Below are 17967 nucleotides of genomic sequence, written 5' to 3'. Positions count from 1 at the left end.
ACAGCCAGATAACAACAAAGGAGCTAATTTGTTGACAGCAATTTCTCTTATAACTTCAGTTCTTATGAGAATGTGCAAATTTAGGTTACCAAACGCTCCAATCGTTGTTGACTTTTCAGATTCTTTTAGTCCTACTACCAAGCATGAGTCCTCTCTTCTCTGCATGCCTTCTGCCCCCCAGATTTAGCATCATTTAGCAATGGATGTATTTCCATTTTCTCCCTACATCTACTCTCTCAAAAGGCCAAACCAAAATCTGGAATCAGTTTCAGTCCACTTCCAAAAAGATTCATCTCTCACTCTTTTCATGTAAGCACTCTATGTCCTCGTTTAAGAATATAAGCCAAAATTGTACCCTGAAGCTGACAATAGTCTTATACCCTGGTGAGTTACCATGACAACCCTCAGATTCGCTTCTGGAAAACAGTAACAGGAGTTTCATCCTATTTCCATCACTGTTGCACAATCCCATCATGCCCTTGGGGTCCTATCAGGAGAAAGATCAGTCTAATTCTTTACTTCAATTTGCCTCTTTGAGGAGATTGGAGACAGAGGCCACCTAGTCCTTGAAATGATTGCAATCAAAGAAAGAACCCTTGCCAAAATCCTGGAGTCAGTGTTTTGCTTTGGAGCATAGTTTTGACTTGGTTTTCCAGCTTTTCTTATCTTTTCTTTTTTAACATGATAGGTGTGGTTACACATCTGAGGCCTGTTTTACAATATGGGGTTCCCCACCTTTACAGCTTTACAAATGCAGTCAGTGACTCACTTCGGAAGGCTGCTGTTTCACCTGGACAGGGGTTTGGTTTCCGACTAGGAATAGCAGCAGCCCAGTGCTTTGCTTTCATGTGTCCACAAACCAGATTCCTAGTCAAAAGCAGAACAACGCCCTTCGACCTTCCCCCCATACTGCCGGTCTCCAGAGAACACACCCAGAAATGCCTGGTTAACTAGGCTGTCAAGGCATTACGCCAAAAAGTGAGTAGGTGAGGTACAGTTCATCTCTGGGGCAGGATTCACCCTTAATTTACTATTATTTAAAAAAAAGAACGAAGTGCTAATGTTGTTGCTTTTGGAAGGCTTTTGGAATCAAGTACTAAATATTGTAAAATCTAGATGGCCCACAGGTATTGCTTAGTAAAGCTCTATAGAAGTGCTTAAAATTTGGGGATTTAAACAGTACAAAAGGCATCTTTGTCCACCGAGGTCCTGCAGTTGTCATCAGGGACTTGCTGACAAGTGGCCTGGTTATTTCCAGCTACTGCTGTCCTTCAGGCCCCGCAAGGGCTGTGTACGGTTCACTTCTCAAGCACCTGCCCCGCAGTCCTGGAAACCTCAGTCATTTGCGTTTCACAGCAAACAGTGGGCTGTTATTTACTTATTGTAAGGAAATGCTTCTCCTGAGGTACCCTCACAAGGTATTCTATTACACATAGCTTTATTTCCTGTATACCATTCTCTCAACTATGAACATTTCGGGGTTGGCCATTGAGAACTAAGAAGTACTCCTGTTTGCGGTTAATTAAAAGAGGGAAATGGGGTTTGGGACTAGAAACCCAGGTTGAAGAGGACGATACGTTAGCAGAAACAAAGGAAGTTTAAGAAGTAGAGGGAAATTCCTGGCCTCTGCTGTGCATTTGGACGGTGTCCTCAGTAAAGAAGCAATTCGGATTTGAGTGAAACAATCTAAAGGCCTGAGCTTTCAGGTGAGGTTATCAAGAAAAAAAAGATTAGATCACCATAGATTTAGAGAGAATTGAGAAATATCTACGTGGCTATATGGAGTAGATTCAATAAAGATAACCCAGAACTTAATTTTTTTAATTATTAAAATTATTATATGATACATCTTACTGCCATGTTGGAACCCGTGGAGCCTGCCAGGAACAAGAAGCTCCTATGGAAGGCCATGGTCCAAGGTCATCTTTGCTGGCTATAAGCAGGGTCTCTGGAACTCGAGGGAGCACACAGCTCTTCTTAAAAAACCAAAGGTATTTATCTTCTAAGTGAAACTGAATCCTGTCCAGGGAAGGGATGTGCTTAGGTGTACCAAGCAAAGAACAACACAGTGACTCCTAGTGGCAAACCGAACAAAACCAGAGCAACTGGGGGAAAGGTGACTCATGCTGGTGGAAACAGTGGCTTGGCTCCTGCCAAATTCCGAAGCAACCCTCCTGCTCAGGACGCCGGTCACAGAATCCATGTGCTGCTGTACATCCCAAGGATTTAAACTTATTGAAAGGTACACAAGTACAAGGTGATTTGTTTTCTTGGGCAAAAAAAAAATTATTACATGATAAAACAGCTTGGGAATTGGGATCAGGGACCAAAGAGACCAAAATAAACTACCATCACCCATGTCAACAGAAGAAAAAGAAAACTCCTCAAGATCCACATTGTCTGAAACAAGACAATCTCATGGAATCTATACAAGTGAGACCCTGAATAGTTTGGAACATACACTCAGGCACAGTAAAAGAAATTAACCCTACAAACATGGATTTTTACTGATGCCACAGATATTGGGTTTAGTTACTGTGCTTCTGTCACTGCTTTGTTTTGGTGAATGGCAAAATCTGTGAGGCGGCTCCTGATCTCCCCTTCTGCACACTAGTTCTTAAGGCTTTAACTTTCTAAGACCGAGTAAACTTGGGATGGGCCTCCTACACATCTGGGTGCTCAGTGTTTCAAGTAAGAAGAGGCTTTGCATCAATAGAGCTAATTCACTCTTCAGGCCTCCCAATAGCCCGGAGCCTGAGCTTCTATCTCAAGGAGTGGACAGCCCCTGCTCGCTTCACAGTTGGCATTGACTGAAAATGCCTACAGATCTGTCTGGGCCTGCAAGTAATTTTCTTTTATCTTAAAAATTGTACCCTTGGCACGACTGAAGATGCGACATATCAAAAAACAACAACAACAAAAAAACACCTAAGAGTACAAAGCAATTCCAGCAGGGAATGCATAACATAAGGCAGGATTTGAAAAATTGTTACACATCTTCTTAGTTCAATATTAGTTCCCCAGGAAACACAAATACTATTTAATGATCTGAGTCTTTGTGTTTGTATTATCTTTGATTCTTCCACTTTTAAGGTCAGCATGATGAGAACTCCACATGCATTTTAAATGTCTTAATGCGCACACTTTACACTAAATGAAAATTTATCTGCACTTTTTTTCATTATCTATTGTCTTTCTCAACTTCTCTTCATTATTCCCTTAATAGTTCCTTTCATCATTTCATAAGTTTTTCTAACCGACTGGTTTTGAACAGAAACATTTTTTAGTGCTCAGTTTGCCCCTTTATTTTTCTGTTATGTTCCTTCATCCCATCAAGTATTTTGGGATTAATGAACAATCTAAAGACATAAATTCATACTAGCAGCGTATCTTTCTCATTATAATTTTATGCACCTCACTAATTTAAAAATTTACTAGTTCAAATTTCTAGTGACCTGAAAATCTTTGCTGACCACATCGCTGATTTCTTGACTGAATTCCGTGTGAACCTCAGACTGTGTACCAGGCTGTGGACTGAAGGACTGCAGCGTGTTCACTGCACGCACTGCCACGTTACGGACGCTCAGCACACGCACGCACCCCTATCTGTGACACGGAGCTGTCTTTTCCACGTGAGGAATTTAAGAGATTTGTTGTTGTTTTCTTTTTCCTGATTTGAGAAGTTTATCAGGCAAAGTTATCCAGAACAAGCCAGCCCAGAATGTGCCACTTTGGCATGTTGATTATTTTGAGCTGAAGGTACTGGAAAAAGGCAGATGCACGGAGCGCCGTCAGATTTTCCCTTTTTCTCCTAAAAGCAGGTCATAATATTTCCAATGAGGAAAGTGCCCTCCCCGCACCTGGCAGAGAGCATTCTTTCTAATCGCCAGAGCCTGGGAGTTGACCTGGAATGGACGGCTACAGACTCACTAAAATAGCCCTCCGACAGGTGCTAGTCACTGTCCCCTGACTTATTGCCTCTAGCCCAAGACCCTTATCTTGTCACATCCCCAAAGTTTGTCATTCTTTGTGTAAATGCGGATATATACTTTTGGGCCTAACAGCTTCTACAGACCTTCATTTTCCATCTAAAGACTCCAATACACATGAAAAAAACCTAAATAAATTTGTATATTTTTCTCCTCTTCATCTGTTTTATGTCAGTTTAATTCTTAGACCAAGTAAGAGTAGTGGTCTCCCCCACACTGCAAACTTTTCTCTTTCACACATATACACACACACACACACACACACACACACAAACACACACGAGTTCTGCCTGATAACTGTGTCATATATACAATTTTCTACATCATCCTAGAATCTATAGTCTCAGAATTTAAAGAAATCGTGGGAAGATCAAATCGAACCTGTGATGTATGTTGTATTAGGGATCCACATTTATAATTTCGCGACCACACTACTGACTCATCAGACCTTGAATGAACACTTAACGTTGCTTCGAGAGATGGCAAAGAACCAGGTACCTGAGCGTTGTTTTTTCTTACAATGACTTCCTTTTAAAAACATAAATCTAACAATTTAACATTTCAGGTGAATGTGTTCCTGCATATACAACAAACATCAATAATTTAATTCTCTATGTGGTGAACACTTATATTTTTCACTACAATTACTAGTTCCCAGGCCTGTAACTCTGCTAAGAACTTGAGAAAGAGGTTGGAAGAGTTAAAAGAACAAGGTAGTGAATCTTAAGATCAAAGGCAGCAATTTTTTTCCCCTGAATAGTCAGTATCTATTACACAGAAATTCAGGTTTATATCTTCCACAGACTATACCACTAATATCTCAGAAACACTCTGCCATCTTCAAATCTTGGGCCAGTGCCACTCTAAGTGACATCGTGTTCAAAAGCTTAAACAGGAAGGAATCAGAAGGCACATCAGAGAGGCACTAAATACCCTTCCCACAGCCGCGGTAGTCCTTTCTTAACCCCAGAGTGAGTTGGACATAAGAAGACTTACCCTGGCAACAGCTTTTCAAGGTGCGTTAGGTCCAAAGAAAAAGGATCAAATTCTGCTCTCCCGTAAATTTCCTACTGGCTGCCTGCAAGTCAGGGTGAGAGATCAGAATGGTCTCGGCCTGGTTACAAGAGCTGTATTCCAGTGATGGTCTTTGGAGAGCCCTTGGCTGTTCCTCATTAGCATCACAAGGGCTCCCCATCAAATCCTAATCCACTGCATAGTTCTAGCTTTTGTGATTTTTATAGCCTGTTAATTCTCTCTGTTTTCGTTAGCACGCATCTTTGCACCTGAACCTCCAAAGTCCGCTTCACCAAATTGCACAGAACTCTCATTCCTTACTTGAAATATAACCAACCTCAAGATTTATACCTTTGAAGAGTCAGGACTTTGCCATGTAGTTGTCACTGTTAAGTGAAAAAAATCTCAAGAGAAAACAGTGCTGGCTCTGGGGACTCTCACCCTTCAGAAGTGGCCCCCACATACTCAGGGATGGCCTTTTTCTTCTTCAAGCCTGCATACCTCCATGTGTAAGAACTGTGGGGCTGTGCAGGTGCCAGGGACTGGAAGGTGGAATTCCAACGTTTTACTTCTGTGTAGATACTTTCAGTTCTCAAGGAAAACATGAGAGGGGGCCTCACCTTTCAGTCCCAGGTAAAACAACACTCAGGAGGAAGTTTGGTACCCTTACAGAATAGGCATCATTACTACCTCCATCATCAACAAGGACTTGATTGCAACTGGTAATTTTATAGCATGCTTACTGTAAGGGGCTGTTCCATCTCCCTTTGAAAAGGAGAAAACTAAAGTGTTTAGGGGGTAAATTGGTCTAGTTCACTAGAGATATTGAGTGGTACTATTATACTATATAATTAGAATACAGACTGTCTGCCTCCCTAGTTTCTACTCTTAAGCATTCACAATCTAAGACTGGACCCTCTGGGCAATTGATTTTTAGAGATAAAAGCAATCTTAGATGTTGAGTGTCTCCTTGAACATGATGGATTAGCATGGCCACGCTATATATTTTATTTATAAAGGTTTTAAAAGAAATTATTGATTTATTATCTAACTCCCTGATCTGATATTGACAAGGAATGAAGAAGAGTATCAGATAATTTATCAATTACTTACTTGTGGAAAATATAGAAAAACCTAGATTAAGAATTAAGGAAAACATCTACTGGTAATTATTTTGACCACACAAATATTTTACAAAATGTTTATTGTTTTGTAGAAGAAAGAGAAAACACTAGTTTTTTGACAACTACCCACTTTTACTTCAGTTTTGTAAGTTTATGAAAGCATTTGTTAGGAAGGCTTAATCTCTTTATTTTGCCAGAAAATATTTTGCATCTAAAACTTTTTTTTTGCCTTAGAATGCATTCTGCTAAAAATGAACTTTGTAATTATCTTTCATTATCTCAGATCTCCCACTAATATCTTTCAGGCATCTGCTCATCAAGTTGCACAGATTTCCAAATGGGATTAGCTGTTTTAACAACTTTGCTCTTAGCTACAGTTACCAATAGCATCCTTTGAGGATGTTTTGCTTATGTTCTGCTTTAGCAAATGTTTTATTATTTTAGTATCATTTGGTGGGTAACAATCTGGAATTTACATCTGAAACATGAACTTCATGTTTTTCAAAAAGTGATACAGAAACTATTTATGATAACAATAAATACCCTGAAAGTAATTTATTTTTGCTGTATTTATCCTCATTACTAAAATATTTTAAAGAAAGCAGTCATTTAAGTTTTTCTAAAACATTTACATCTAGGCACATGTGATTTAAATTGTATACATACATATTTAATAGTATATGCATTTATACTTAAAGAAGATTTTTTGGAATCTGAGAAAGCCAACATATTGCTTTTTTATGACATAAAACTCCAAGATGTTTGTCTTTTTTGTTAAAAAATATTCTAATTTCTTTTTGTTTAAATTTCTAATAAATGATTTAAACAGAATAGTTGCTGAGATTTTTAAAAATTTTAAATAGTGTCCTCTTTCAATATGTAGTACTATTGTTTTAAATTTAAAACACCTTTAAATTTCAATATGTAGTACTATTGATTTAAATTAAAAATTTTAATTTTAATTTTAATTTTAAAATGAGAACATTTCCAGCCCTGGCTGGTGTAGCTCAGTGGATTGAGCACAGGCCTGCGAACCAGACAATTGCGGTTCGATTCCCAGTCAGGGCACATGCCTGGGTTGCAGACCAGTTCCCTGCAGGCCAGTTCCCAGCAGGGGACGCATGAAAGGCAACCATACATTGATGTTTCTCTCCCTCTCTCCTTCCCCTCCCCTCTAAAGATAAATAAATAAAATATTTTAAAATAAAAAAAATGAGAACATTTCCTTCTAAAATGCTTTTGTTATTTATTTTGTTATCATAACTACATCTATAGTATTTTATTAACCTCTATTTACTTTTTAAAAATAACACAACTTAATTTTTTTATACTAAGTAGAATTAGATTTGATTTAAAATATTTTTTTCTGCCTGGCTGGTATAGCTCAGTGGATTGAGCTCGGGCCTGTGAACCAAAGGATCATGGTTCGATTTCCAGTCGGGGCACATGCCTAGGTTGCAGGCCAGGTCCCCAATAGGGGACACATGAGAGGTAACCATACATTGATGTCTCTCTCCCTCTCTCCTTCCCTTCCCCTCTCTGAAAATAAATAAATAAAATATTAAAAAATATTTTTTCTGGTTTTGGGAAGCAACAGGTACTCACATTATTGAATGTTACAGTAGTTTTTTCTCATTTTGGAAAGATGGTCTCTTTGGTCACTCTAATTGTTCTTTCTTTCCTTCCTTCCCTAATCTCTCCCTCTCACTCTTTGTCCTTTCTTTTTCTTGCCTATTTTCTCTCCTACTTTGTTCCTGTTTTGTTCCTTTCTCTCACTCCTTTTTTAAAACTTTATTTATTTATTTTTAGACAGAGGGGAAAGGTGGGAGAAAGAGAGGAAGAGAAACATTAATGTGTGGTTGCTTCTCACATGGCCCCCACTGGGGACCTGGCCTGCAACCCAGGCATGTGCCCTGACTGGGAATCAAACCAGTGACCCTTTGATTAACAGCCCATACTCAATCCACTGAGCTACACCAGCCAGAGCTCTCACTCTTTTTTTGAAGGAAGGTAACTTAAAACGAGGAAGTCACTGACTCTTGAATCTATTAAGGGCTATTTCTAGATTTTTAGAGGCAACATATAGCTTTATTTATATTTTAAAGGTGGAATATTGCACACACTCTTGACTTCAATACCAGGCTCATAGCTAGGTAGCAGTAAATTATCGAAAATACCAACTCTGGGAGGGAGACCATACGTCAATATATAGGACCTCAGGAGAATTGCTCTGTGACGATCTTCACGTTGAACTCTACACACAGAGTGAGATGGAGTACAAATGTTCTTCACTGTGCAAAAAGGTGACGTTCATTGTCTTACTTTTTTATAGCCTCCTTTTGTTAGAGATCAAAACAGGAAGTGTCATTGTTTATAGGCAGAAACAGTAAAGTTCTGTTCTTAAAAACACCTTGAACCTTCTTTCCCATGAGGACATTTTGAGTGCAGGAACTTTGGGTAAGACCATATGGCTTCCTGCATTCTCTTCAAAGTGGTAAAGTTTGTTGTTATTATTTTTTAATGCAGTCAAAGGAGATATATTTACCATTTCAGAAGAGATAACATTTTGAAAAAGAAGAGAACAACATTAACTTCCTTTTAGGTTTTTATGAGCATCTATGATTAGTAGTCGCATGTGGCTAAAAAGTGAGCAGTACTGATGAAATAGCATTTTATTTTCAGAGAAAAGCCTCAATATACTTTCCCAAAATAATTAAAAAAAAATCTCTGCTTTCTTCCATAGAAGTTCTGTCCATGGCTACATGTGGATCCATATACTTTTATGATAAATAACATTTTTTAAACCATTGATTTTAGAGAGAGGAAAGAAGAAAGAATAAGAGAGAGAGAGAGAGAATAATGATTTGTAGTTCCACTTACTTATTCATCCATTGGTTGAATCTTATATGTGGCCCAATTGAAATCAAACCTAATACCTTGGTGTATGAGCATGATGCTCCAAGCAACTGAGCTACCCGACCAGGGTAAAGACCATCTTTTGACCCAAATGTACTGATGGTGAAAGGCTTAAGTGTTACGGTCTCTGAAACTGGTGTAATAGAATTCCATTTTCTAGGTTCCTTGTGCGCAAATACTAATAAGTCATCCTTATAACACTTGTTGACTTGATAGCATAAGCAAAGAGAAAAATGTCATAAGCCAGGGAAGAAAAATCTAGAAAAGAAATAATACAGTAAATAAATACCTCAGTCTCTAGAGTTTCCTTTCCAACATTTCAAATTTTCTTCCATCCCATGTCTGAAGGCAAACAAATATTCTAGAACAAAATAAGAATAGGCATACATTTTCTACAGGTAGGATATTCAAGTTACTTTTTCTCTTTTCCTAATAAAATAAAATTATATCAAATAAGAATATACTAGTCCCTGGCTGCTGTGGCTCAGTGGTTGAGTGCCAGTCTGCAAACCAAAGAGTAGCAGGTTCAATACTCAGTCTAAGGCACATGCCTGGGTTATGGACCAGGTCCCCAGTAGGGGGCATGTGAGAAGCAACCACACATTGATGTTTTTCTCCCTCTTTCTCTCTCCCTTCCCCTCTCTAGAAAATAAAATAAATAAAATTTCAGTGCATGGTCTATTTTAAAAAATAGACCCCAAAAAGAATATACTAATAGATCGAGGGAATATTTTAGCTCAACTTCCTTATTAGAAGTTTATCTTTATCAGTAAACTGATATATAGTAAAAATACAGCTTAATACAATAACAAAATAAAAGAAAGACCCCCCCCCCCAGATGATAGACCAGAAACTTAAGATAAAATTATCTAGGCCTGGATGGTTGGCTTAGTTGGTTAAAGTGTTGTCCGGATACACCAAGGTTTCAGGTTCAATCCCTGGTGAGAACACATGTAGGAGTCAACCAATGAATGCATGAATGGGTGGAGCAATGGACCCATGTTTCTATCTTCCTTTATCTTGCTATCCCTTACTCTCTCTCTCTAGAATCAATAATACTTTTTAAAAAATATAAAACTACACACCCAAATACAGTCAAAAACTTGACCAAGGACACTATTTTATGTATCTTTCATTGTGATCTTAAATACATTTGAATATGGAGCTCCTAATGTATTGATTTCTGCATAAAATTGGAAAAAAGTTTCTGACTTATCTATTATAGAATAGGATATGACTGGCCTTAATGAAAAATGAGGAGATTTTTCAAAACTATTGAACTAGTCTAAGAAGTAATGGTGCTGGACCAAACCTCCTAATTTAGTAATCACTAGAACTTTCTTCAGTTTTTTTTTTACCATCTAAGTGTAGAAAATGTAAAGTTATAGGACCAGAATGACCCCCACAAGATGTCTCTTTCTCCTACACATGTTATTGCAACAGAATTTGCTTGAAATTTCATTTGTCATCTGCAGAAACCAAAAAAAAAATGTCAAGAGTTCACAGAGCAGAGAAGGGGATGGGACAAACCAGATTCTCAGTGTTTCAGAATCTGATGTGATTATGGAGTCATTAGCTTTAGCCTCTCCCCACCTTTTCTCTCTTCAAACTCATAGTGTTTCTGTTCACATTTTGTTTTACAAGGTGAGTTGGAAATGTAATGGGTTTCATTTTTTGAATATAACTTTTTAAAAAGATTTTGTTTATTTATTTTTAGATAGAGGAAAAGAGGGAGGAAGTGAGGGAGAGAAACATCAATGTGTGGTTGCCTCTCATGTGTCCTGCACCAGGGACTCAGACCACAGCCCAGGCATGTGCCCCTGACTGGGAATAGAACTGGTGACCCTTTGATTCACAGGCTGGCACTCAGTCCACTAAGCCACACCAACCAGGTCATAATGTGTTTCATTTATGCACTTGTTATTTTGAAAACTGTGGGGAAATTAAAAGGAAGTAAGCACTTTAGGATCAAAGTTCTATTTAACAACTGTGGGATCCTTAGAGGAAAGAACTTAAAAATATTTACATTTAAAGAGTATTTTATTGTTTACAGAGCACTTTCATGTAAAAATTATTTAATTTGAACATATAACGAGGGACATCCAGGATCACAGCATGAGATATTAGCAGAGCTATTTATCTTAGACTTTGCACTCTCTCTTTCCCTCTCTACGTACAGTTTTTCTATCTCTTCCTCTCCCTCTTTCTCTCTCCCTCTCTCCTTCCTCCTTCCTCTCACTCCATGATGGAGTCTGAAACTTAGTTAATGAATGTTTAACAACACACACAAACATAAAAGCTTTCTGAGGGTAAATTTACTGCTCTACTTGTTTTTGCATCTGCACTATCTAACCCAATGTAGGTATTCAGCTGTTTGTTGAATGAATTAATGAATGAATGAAAGAAAGAAAAACACAAAATGAAACATAATTTTTCAATAGTAAATAAGTAAATAAATATAGATTAATATTGTAGATCTTAGACAAATAATGATAAAATCAAGTATTGTATTAGATGCCAATATATTTATTATCTAATCTATCTGTCATCTATTTTGTTAGCTTCACTCTATATAATACAATTTTTTAAAACTTTTTTTAAGGGAAGGGAGAGAGGAAGAAAGGGAGAGAAACATCGATAGGTTGTCTGTTTCACGTGCCCTGACCAGGGACTGAACCCGAAATGCAAGCATATGCCTTGACTGGGAATTGAACCCGTGACCCTTCAGCCTGTAGGATGATGCCCAACCAACATAGCCACACTGGCCAGGACCATATAATACATTTTATCATCTATTATTATTTACACATCTGCAAGTCACTAAGTCCTAATTATTATTTAGAAAGACTATTTTGTTGACAGCATAGAGTTAGAATTCATCTTCAGTAACATAAGGTTTATTGGAGTATAACAAATAAAAATGCTCAGAATTACCTGTCACATCTGGGAGAGCACAAGACTATCAACTCATTCTGTTTACCTCAGTTTTCATTATTTTTGCTGTCATATTTTAAAATAAATTTTGAAGGTTTATGAAAGCATCAACTGATTGTTTTTCATGTTACTCCACAGCATGGCTTATCCATGACTAGATTTCAACTGGCTAAAATGAGTTTGGATAAAATGAGTTTTCATGCATGTATTTTTTTCCATCCACATGTTTGCATAAAGATCCTAGATGTGTTGAGCTTTATTTTATTTTTGCAAAATCTTTGTAAGTAAATATTTCTGTATGCGACTTGGAAGAACATTTGAGGAAGAACTAATTATGTATTTAATACTAATGAATATTGGGTTCAAATACTAGTAAGATACACTGAGAAAAGTGAATCTCGAAGAATATAAATGATTAACAAAGCCAAACCCATAAAACAAACGAAGATGAAATACCCAGGGTCTCTATTCAGAGAATATGAAAATTCTCTAAATACACACCAAAAAAGAAAATACTGAAAAAATGGCCCACGTTGTAACTTTGACAATTTAGTTATCGCTCTCAAGTAACACTACATGATGCCATCTAGTGACAAGTGACCAAGATACGATTAATCACAGAGAAATGACAGGGTGATGAGGTGAAATTCCCAGGATTTTATATGTAAAGGGGAGAAAATCCTTCTCTAAGAATTGAAATTCACACATTAGCTTTCTCTCTCCAAGTACACAGAGTGTGTGAAAATTTATCACTGATCTGCAGCTTAGGAATTTTTATTTTGAAATAGTGTATTGCCACCTACCTGCAAATCTGCACCTTTACCTCCTCCTGCCGCTGCCTTCCACCACCCAGTCCGCGGCTGGACTCGGAACTGAACTGCGGAGTGCTGTCTCAGTCACAGCCCCCAGTGCAGTGACAGGTGGTGGGAGTGGAGCGCTTTACAATCCGGTCTCAACAAATTAAAAAAAAAAAAAGAAAAAAAAACTTCAAAAAGGGAAACAAGATGATTCCTGAAACAATCCGTGCCCAATAAAAAATAATAACAAGAATAAGAAATAAGAAGTTCAAAGAGTAAAACTAAAATAGGGACCAGAGGAAATCATCTTTGTTTTTCTTGGCCAACGACTGAGCAGACCTGAGGCTGTCTTGTTTCTTATACCAGATCCTCACTGAAAATGCAGGCGACCTCTCTCCGAATGGCTCTAGCACTGTGCCCTAAGGGAAATAATTTTCTCCAAGTTATCTCATCTTTTGTTAACAGATGGCATAGTTTTGTTTTGTTTTTTTTTTTTTAAGAGAAGACCAACAATCTGTCAACTGTGGAATTCTCATAGTCCGATAGTTTCTTTCTGGTTAATTTTTCACAACTAGATTAACCAGCATGCTGCCATAGATACATGTAAGAACATGAGATACTTTGCTGCATACACATATATCTGTTTAAAGCTTAGGAGGAATGTGTCAGTTGCCTTCTTAGACTGTCGAGTTAAAAACCTTTGTGAAATGAAAAAGAAAAGCTTATCGAAATCTCCAGCTTCGAGTGCTATTACTTGTTTTCTTTTTACTATGCCCACATGCTGTGTTTGGAGCACAATGTGTGGAAATTGCATAACCATTATTTCCATGAATCAAAGCTATTGAGAAGTGGGGAGGCCTGGCAGGAGCTGCTGCATGAAATGTTGATTTAAAGAATTCTGCCTTCACATCTGAAGTTATCCTTCTCTCTTTTAACTATTGTTCAGTTTTATTTTTTTCAGGTGCTATTGTGTTTGTTATCAGTTAGAATACTGCTTAAGCCTTTGTATTAAGCTTAGTCTATTGTTCAGTTTTAACTATCACTGAGCTCTGTTTTGTTTTGTTTTTTAATTAAAGTCAGATTTAGCCACAAGCCAATTAACATACTTTGAAAACAGGATTTTCTCTATGTTTCTTATATTTATCATTGGTTCAACTTTATTTTATTGTTTTTGGTGCCTTGGACTAGTCTAGGCAAAGATGCCTAATTCAAGTATCAGAACCACCAAGAAAACAGTCGGGAAGGAAGGAAGGAAAAAAGAGAAAAAGAAAGGAAGGGAGGAAGGAAGGGAGGAAGGGAGGAAGGAAGGAAGGAAGGAAGGAAGGAAGGAAGGAAGGAAGGAAGGAAGGAAGGAAGGAAGGAAGGAAGAAAGGAAGATTTGGAGCGATTTCCATTCCTCAGGGGGAAGTGTTAGTGCCATCATCAGCCTAGTCCATTCCAGGTTTATGGGAGCTACTGAGAGTCGTTTCTCCACTTCTTCCACATTTAAAATAGTAACCAGTCAGATGGTTATCTGGGTCAAAGTAAGCCTGAATGCATTATAAGAAAGTGAAGAAAAAACACTTCTCATTCTGGCTTTCTGTGTTCCTCTTTTGTTCTAGCAAATGTTGGGTCACACGTTCTGCTGAGTACTTGAAAACTTCCCCTTTTCCAGTGAACACATCTGCAGTTAGGCTGGGGGTGTATGAGATGGGGTGGGAATCTCTAACACCCTTTAGGAAATCAGGAGGTAAAAATGGGGAATTTACTTAAGAGCGAAATGCAGTTTTGTGGGGGAAAATTCTACTGGGGCATTCTCTTAGCCATTTCATATTTACACTCATTTTCAGGAGGTAATAGTTTACAAAAAAAGGACACATTTCAGCACGTGGGATATAATGAGCATAATTATCATTTAGGTCCAAGATTTATGGTCAAAGTTTGTTTTCTTCTGTAATGTTTCCGTAATGTTTCTGCTTCAAGAAGTGTTTCAGTGTTCTCTAAAGTAAATTCAGAGATTGTAAGGCTAAAATAGTGGTTACAGCAAAAATCTATGAGCCAGTTTAATTTTGAATCATGTTGGCAGTGTTTCTTTCATCTTTAAATTTGGTGCCCCTTTCTTCCTATCATTTTCACCCCTGGAGTTTTTCTGGTCACAGAAGTATATAATTGCCTTTCTGCCCACATCCCCTACCAAAAGAATCTTTTCCCACCCACAAACCCTGCTTATCAGATGGGCTTAGTCAGCCATGATGGTATCAGAGGACCCTAGCCCACTGACTCAAGGTGAGAAGGACCAGTATGTAGAGACCCACTATGAGAGTCAGTCCATAGGTTAGGTCAAGCCATTTAGAGGATTTCATCTGAGAATTTTGAACTAGGGCACAAGAGTCATAGATGGGTGATGAGAATTGGATTTGCAGAGTGACAGGTATTTGGTTTCAGAGTTACCCTACCATAAGCCTCAGCCATGTGTAAATCAAATTTATGAGGGTAAAGTAAATCAAATTTACTTTTACACAAAGTAAAAACCTAGCATATGGAGCCAGCCTGAGAGAGTGACATAGAACAGACACTCAGAGAAAAGTGGTACGAAGAGCTCTAGTTGACAATTTTAAGACCCAGGCCTCTTTCTACTTCCTAATAAACATCATGGGTGTGGTCTTTTGTTTTTAGCTGATTGCCCAGCTCCAGGGGTAATTCCTGTCTGTCTTAAACCAATCAACAATATCATATCTTCTATGAACCACTAGTAGTAGGTTTGGTTCATTAGCAGGCTTGTGAACCAATTAGGAACAATGAAGTTAAGGAGACAGTTGAGTTCTGGAAAAATTTTTTTTCTCATTCATGGGAGCTGCCTCAAAAGTTCTCTCTGCTTTTGTAGATATCAACCTGGAAGATACAGCTCTGGTTGTTTCTGACTACCTTGTTTAAATTATTTGAAGAGACAGTCTTAGATGAAAACCACATCATGGAAGGTAGAAAAAAGGAAAGGCAGAAAAAAGGGAAAAAAAGTCAGTCTTTGTTGACATTATGGAGCCAATGGTTTTTAAAGCCTAACTAGTTTTTGGACTTCTCAGTCATATGAGCCACTAAACCCCTTTAATTGCTTAAATTGTTTGGCTAGTAACTGAGTTCTTAAACTGAGTGAGACTAATGATTTTCTAGGGCTCAGAAGACCAAGCAGCCTTTTGAATATCACTGGGCCTAAGCAGACGGTCCTTAGCACCATCATCTCTATTGGATTTCGCCTGGTTCTGTGTCATCTAGCAAAGTGCCTGGCACATTTTCATTGCGCCATCAATATTTATTAAATGATAAATCCCCTCTTCTCTTACTCTTTCATAATATGTTATACATACTTTCAGGTTATATAAAGTGGACTTGGAGAAGATTAAAGACAACTACACTAACAATGAAATGAGGTTGATTGAGTCAACTTCATCAAAGCAGACTGATATGCTATAAAACCAGACAACATGACACACGTATATTCCGTAGACACTTCGTTTCTATGTTGATAAGAATTCAGCCTCTGCAATCAAAATGCAAATTAATAGAAAGAAAGATGATATTTTGCCATGGTCAGAATCATGGTGTATGTCTGGAACCTCGGCACACTACTTCACTTAACCCCGACAGTCCTGCCTGGCGGGGGTCATCAGTTTCATCACACTAATGGGGTAAACAAGGAAGTGAGATTGCTCAAGACAGTATGTGTTAGAGCTGATTGAAATTAAAAGGTCCTCTATTACTTAATGATAATTATCAAATGTGATTCATTTATGACCTCTCTGTCTTGCCAGGCCCAGAGCTCTTGCTGAAAGTATATGATAGCATATATAGAATATTTGGGGGAAAAATCATAGGATGCTAGTAACAGTGCTTCCCCTCCAGGGGTGCTAACTGGGTGACTGGGAATGAGAAATATTTACTTTCCATTGCTCAATGTTTTGTCCCTCTGGGCATTTGAATTTTATGCTTATATTACTTTATCCAAAAATATTTTTAAATTAAAAATAATTTTTCAATTACAGTGGACATTCAATATTATATTAGTTTCAGGTGTACAGCATAGTGGTTAGATATCTATATAATTTATTTAAGTGAACCCCCCAATAATTCTAGTACCTGTGACACCATACATGGTTATTATAATATTGTTAATATTATAATATTGTAATAATATTATAATATTATAATAGGGAACTCTATTCCCTATGCTACCTTTGCATTCTACATAGATGTGAAATAATGTGGTATTTGTTTTTCTCTATCTGACTTATTTCATTCCACGTAACGCCCCCTAGTTTCATCCTTGTTACAAATGGCAAGATATAACTCTTTTTTCTGGCTGAGTAATATTCCACTAGACATGTATACCACGTTGTCTTTATCCATTTGTCTATCAATAGACACTCAGGTTGCTCCCATATCTTGGGTATAATAAAAAAATGATGCAATGAACATAGGGACATATATGTCCTTTCAGGTTAGTGTTTTGAGTTTCTTTGGGTAAATACTCAGAGCTGGAGTTGCTGGATCTTTCTATGTCTTTGTCATAAAATCTATTTTCTCTAATATAAGTATCGTCACTCCAGTTTTTTAAATTTCATTTGCATGAAATGTCTTTTTCCATCCCTTTTCAGTCTGTGTCTGTCTTTCACCTGAAGTAGGCCTCTTGTAGATGCCATATATATTGATCTTGTTTTCTTATCTATGCAGGCATATTGTGTCTTTTGATTGGAGCATTTAGTCCATTTTATTTAAGGTGATTATTCAAGGTATATGTTCATTGCCATTTTATTCTTTATAACTATGTTGCTCTGCTTTTTGTTTTCCTAGTTCTTCTTCTTTAACATTTCTAATAATACTAGTTTAGTGGTGATCAACTCCTTTCACTTTTTTTCTTTTTTTCCCTCTTATTTATTTTCCAGTGACTGTTTACATTCAGTATTATTCTATATTAGTTTCAGATGTAGGGCATAATGATCAGACAATCATTTACTTTACAGAGTGGTTCTCTACATGTATCAAGTATCTACCTGGCCCCATACAGTTATTATAATATTATGTACTACATTTCTTATGCTACAATTTACATCTCTGTGATTATTCTGCAACTATCAACTTATACTTCTTAATTCCTTTACCTTTTTCACTCAGCCCTGAAGCCCCCTTCTCCTCTGTCAACTGTCAGTGTATTCTCTGTAT

This window comes from Artibeus jamaicensis, unplaced genomic scaffold (assembly GCF_021234435.1).
Source record: "Artibeus jamaicensis isolate MK-2021 breed Jamaican fruit bat unplaced genomic scaffold, CSHL_Jam_final contig_391, whole genome shotgun sequence".
NCBI classification, from domain to species: Eukaryota; Metazoa; Chordata; class Mammalia; order Chiroptera; family Phyllostomidae; genus Artibeus; species Artibeus jamaicensis.
The sequence above is the reverse complement of the archived record's forward strand: the minus strand, read 5'-3'. Positions refer to the sequence as shown.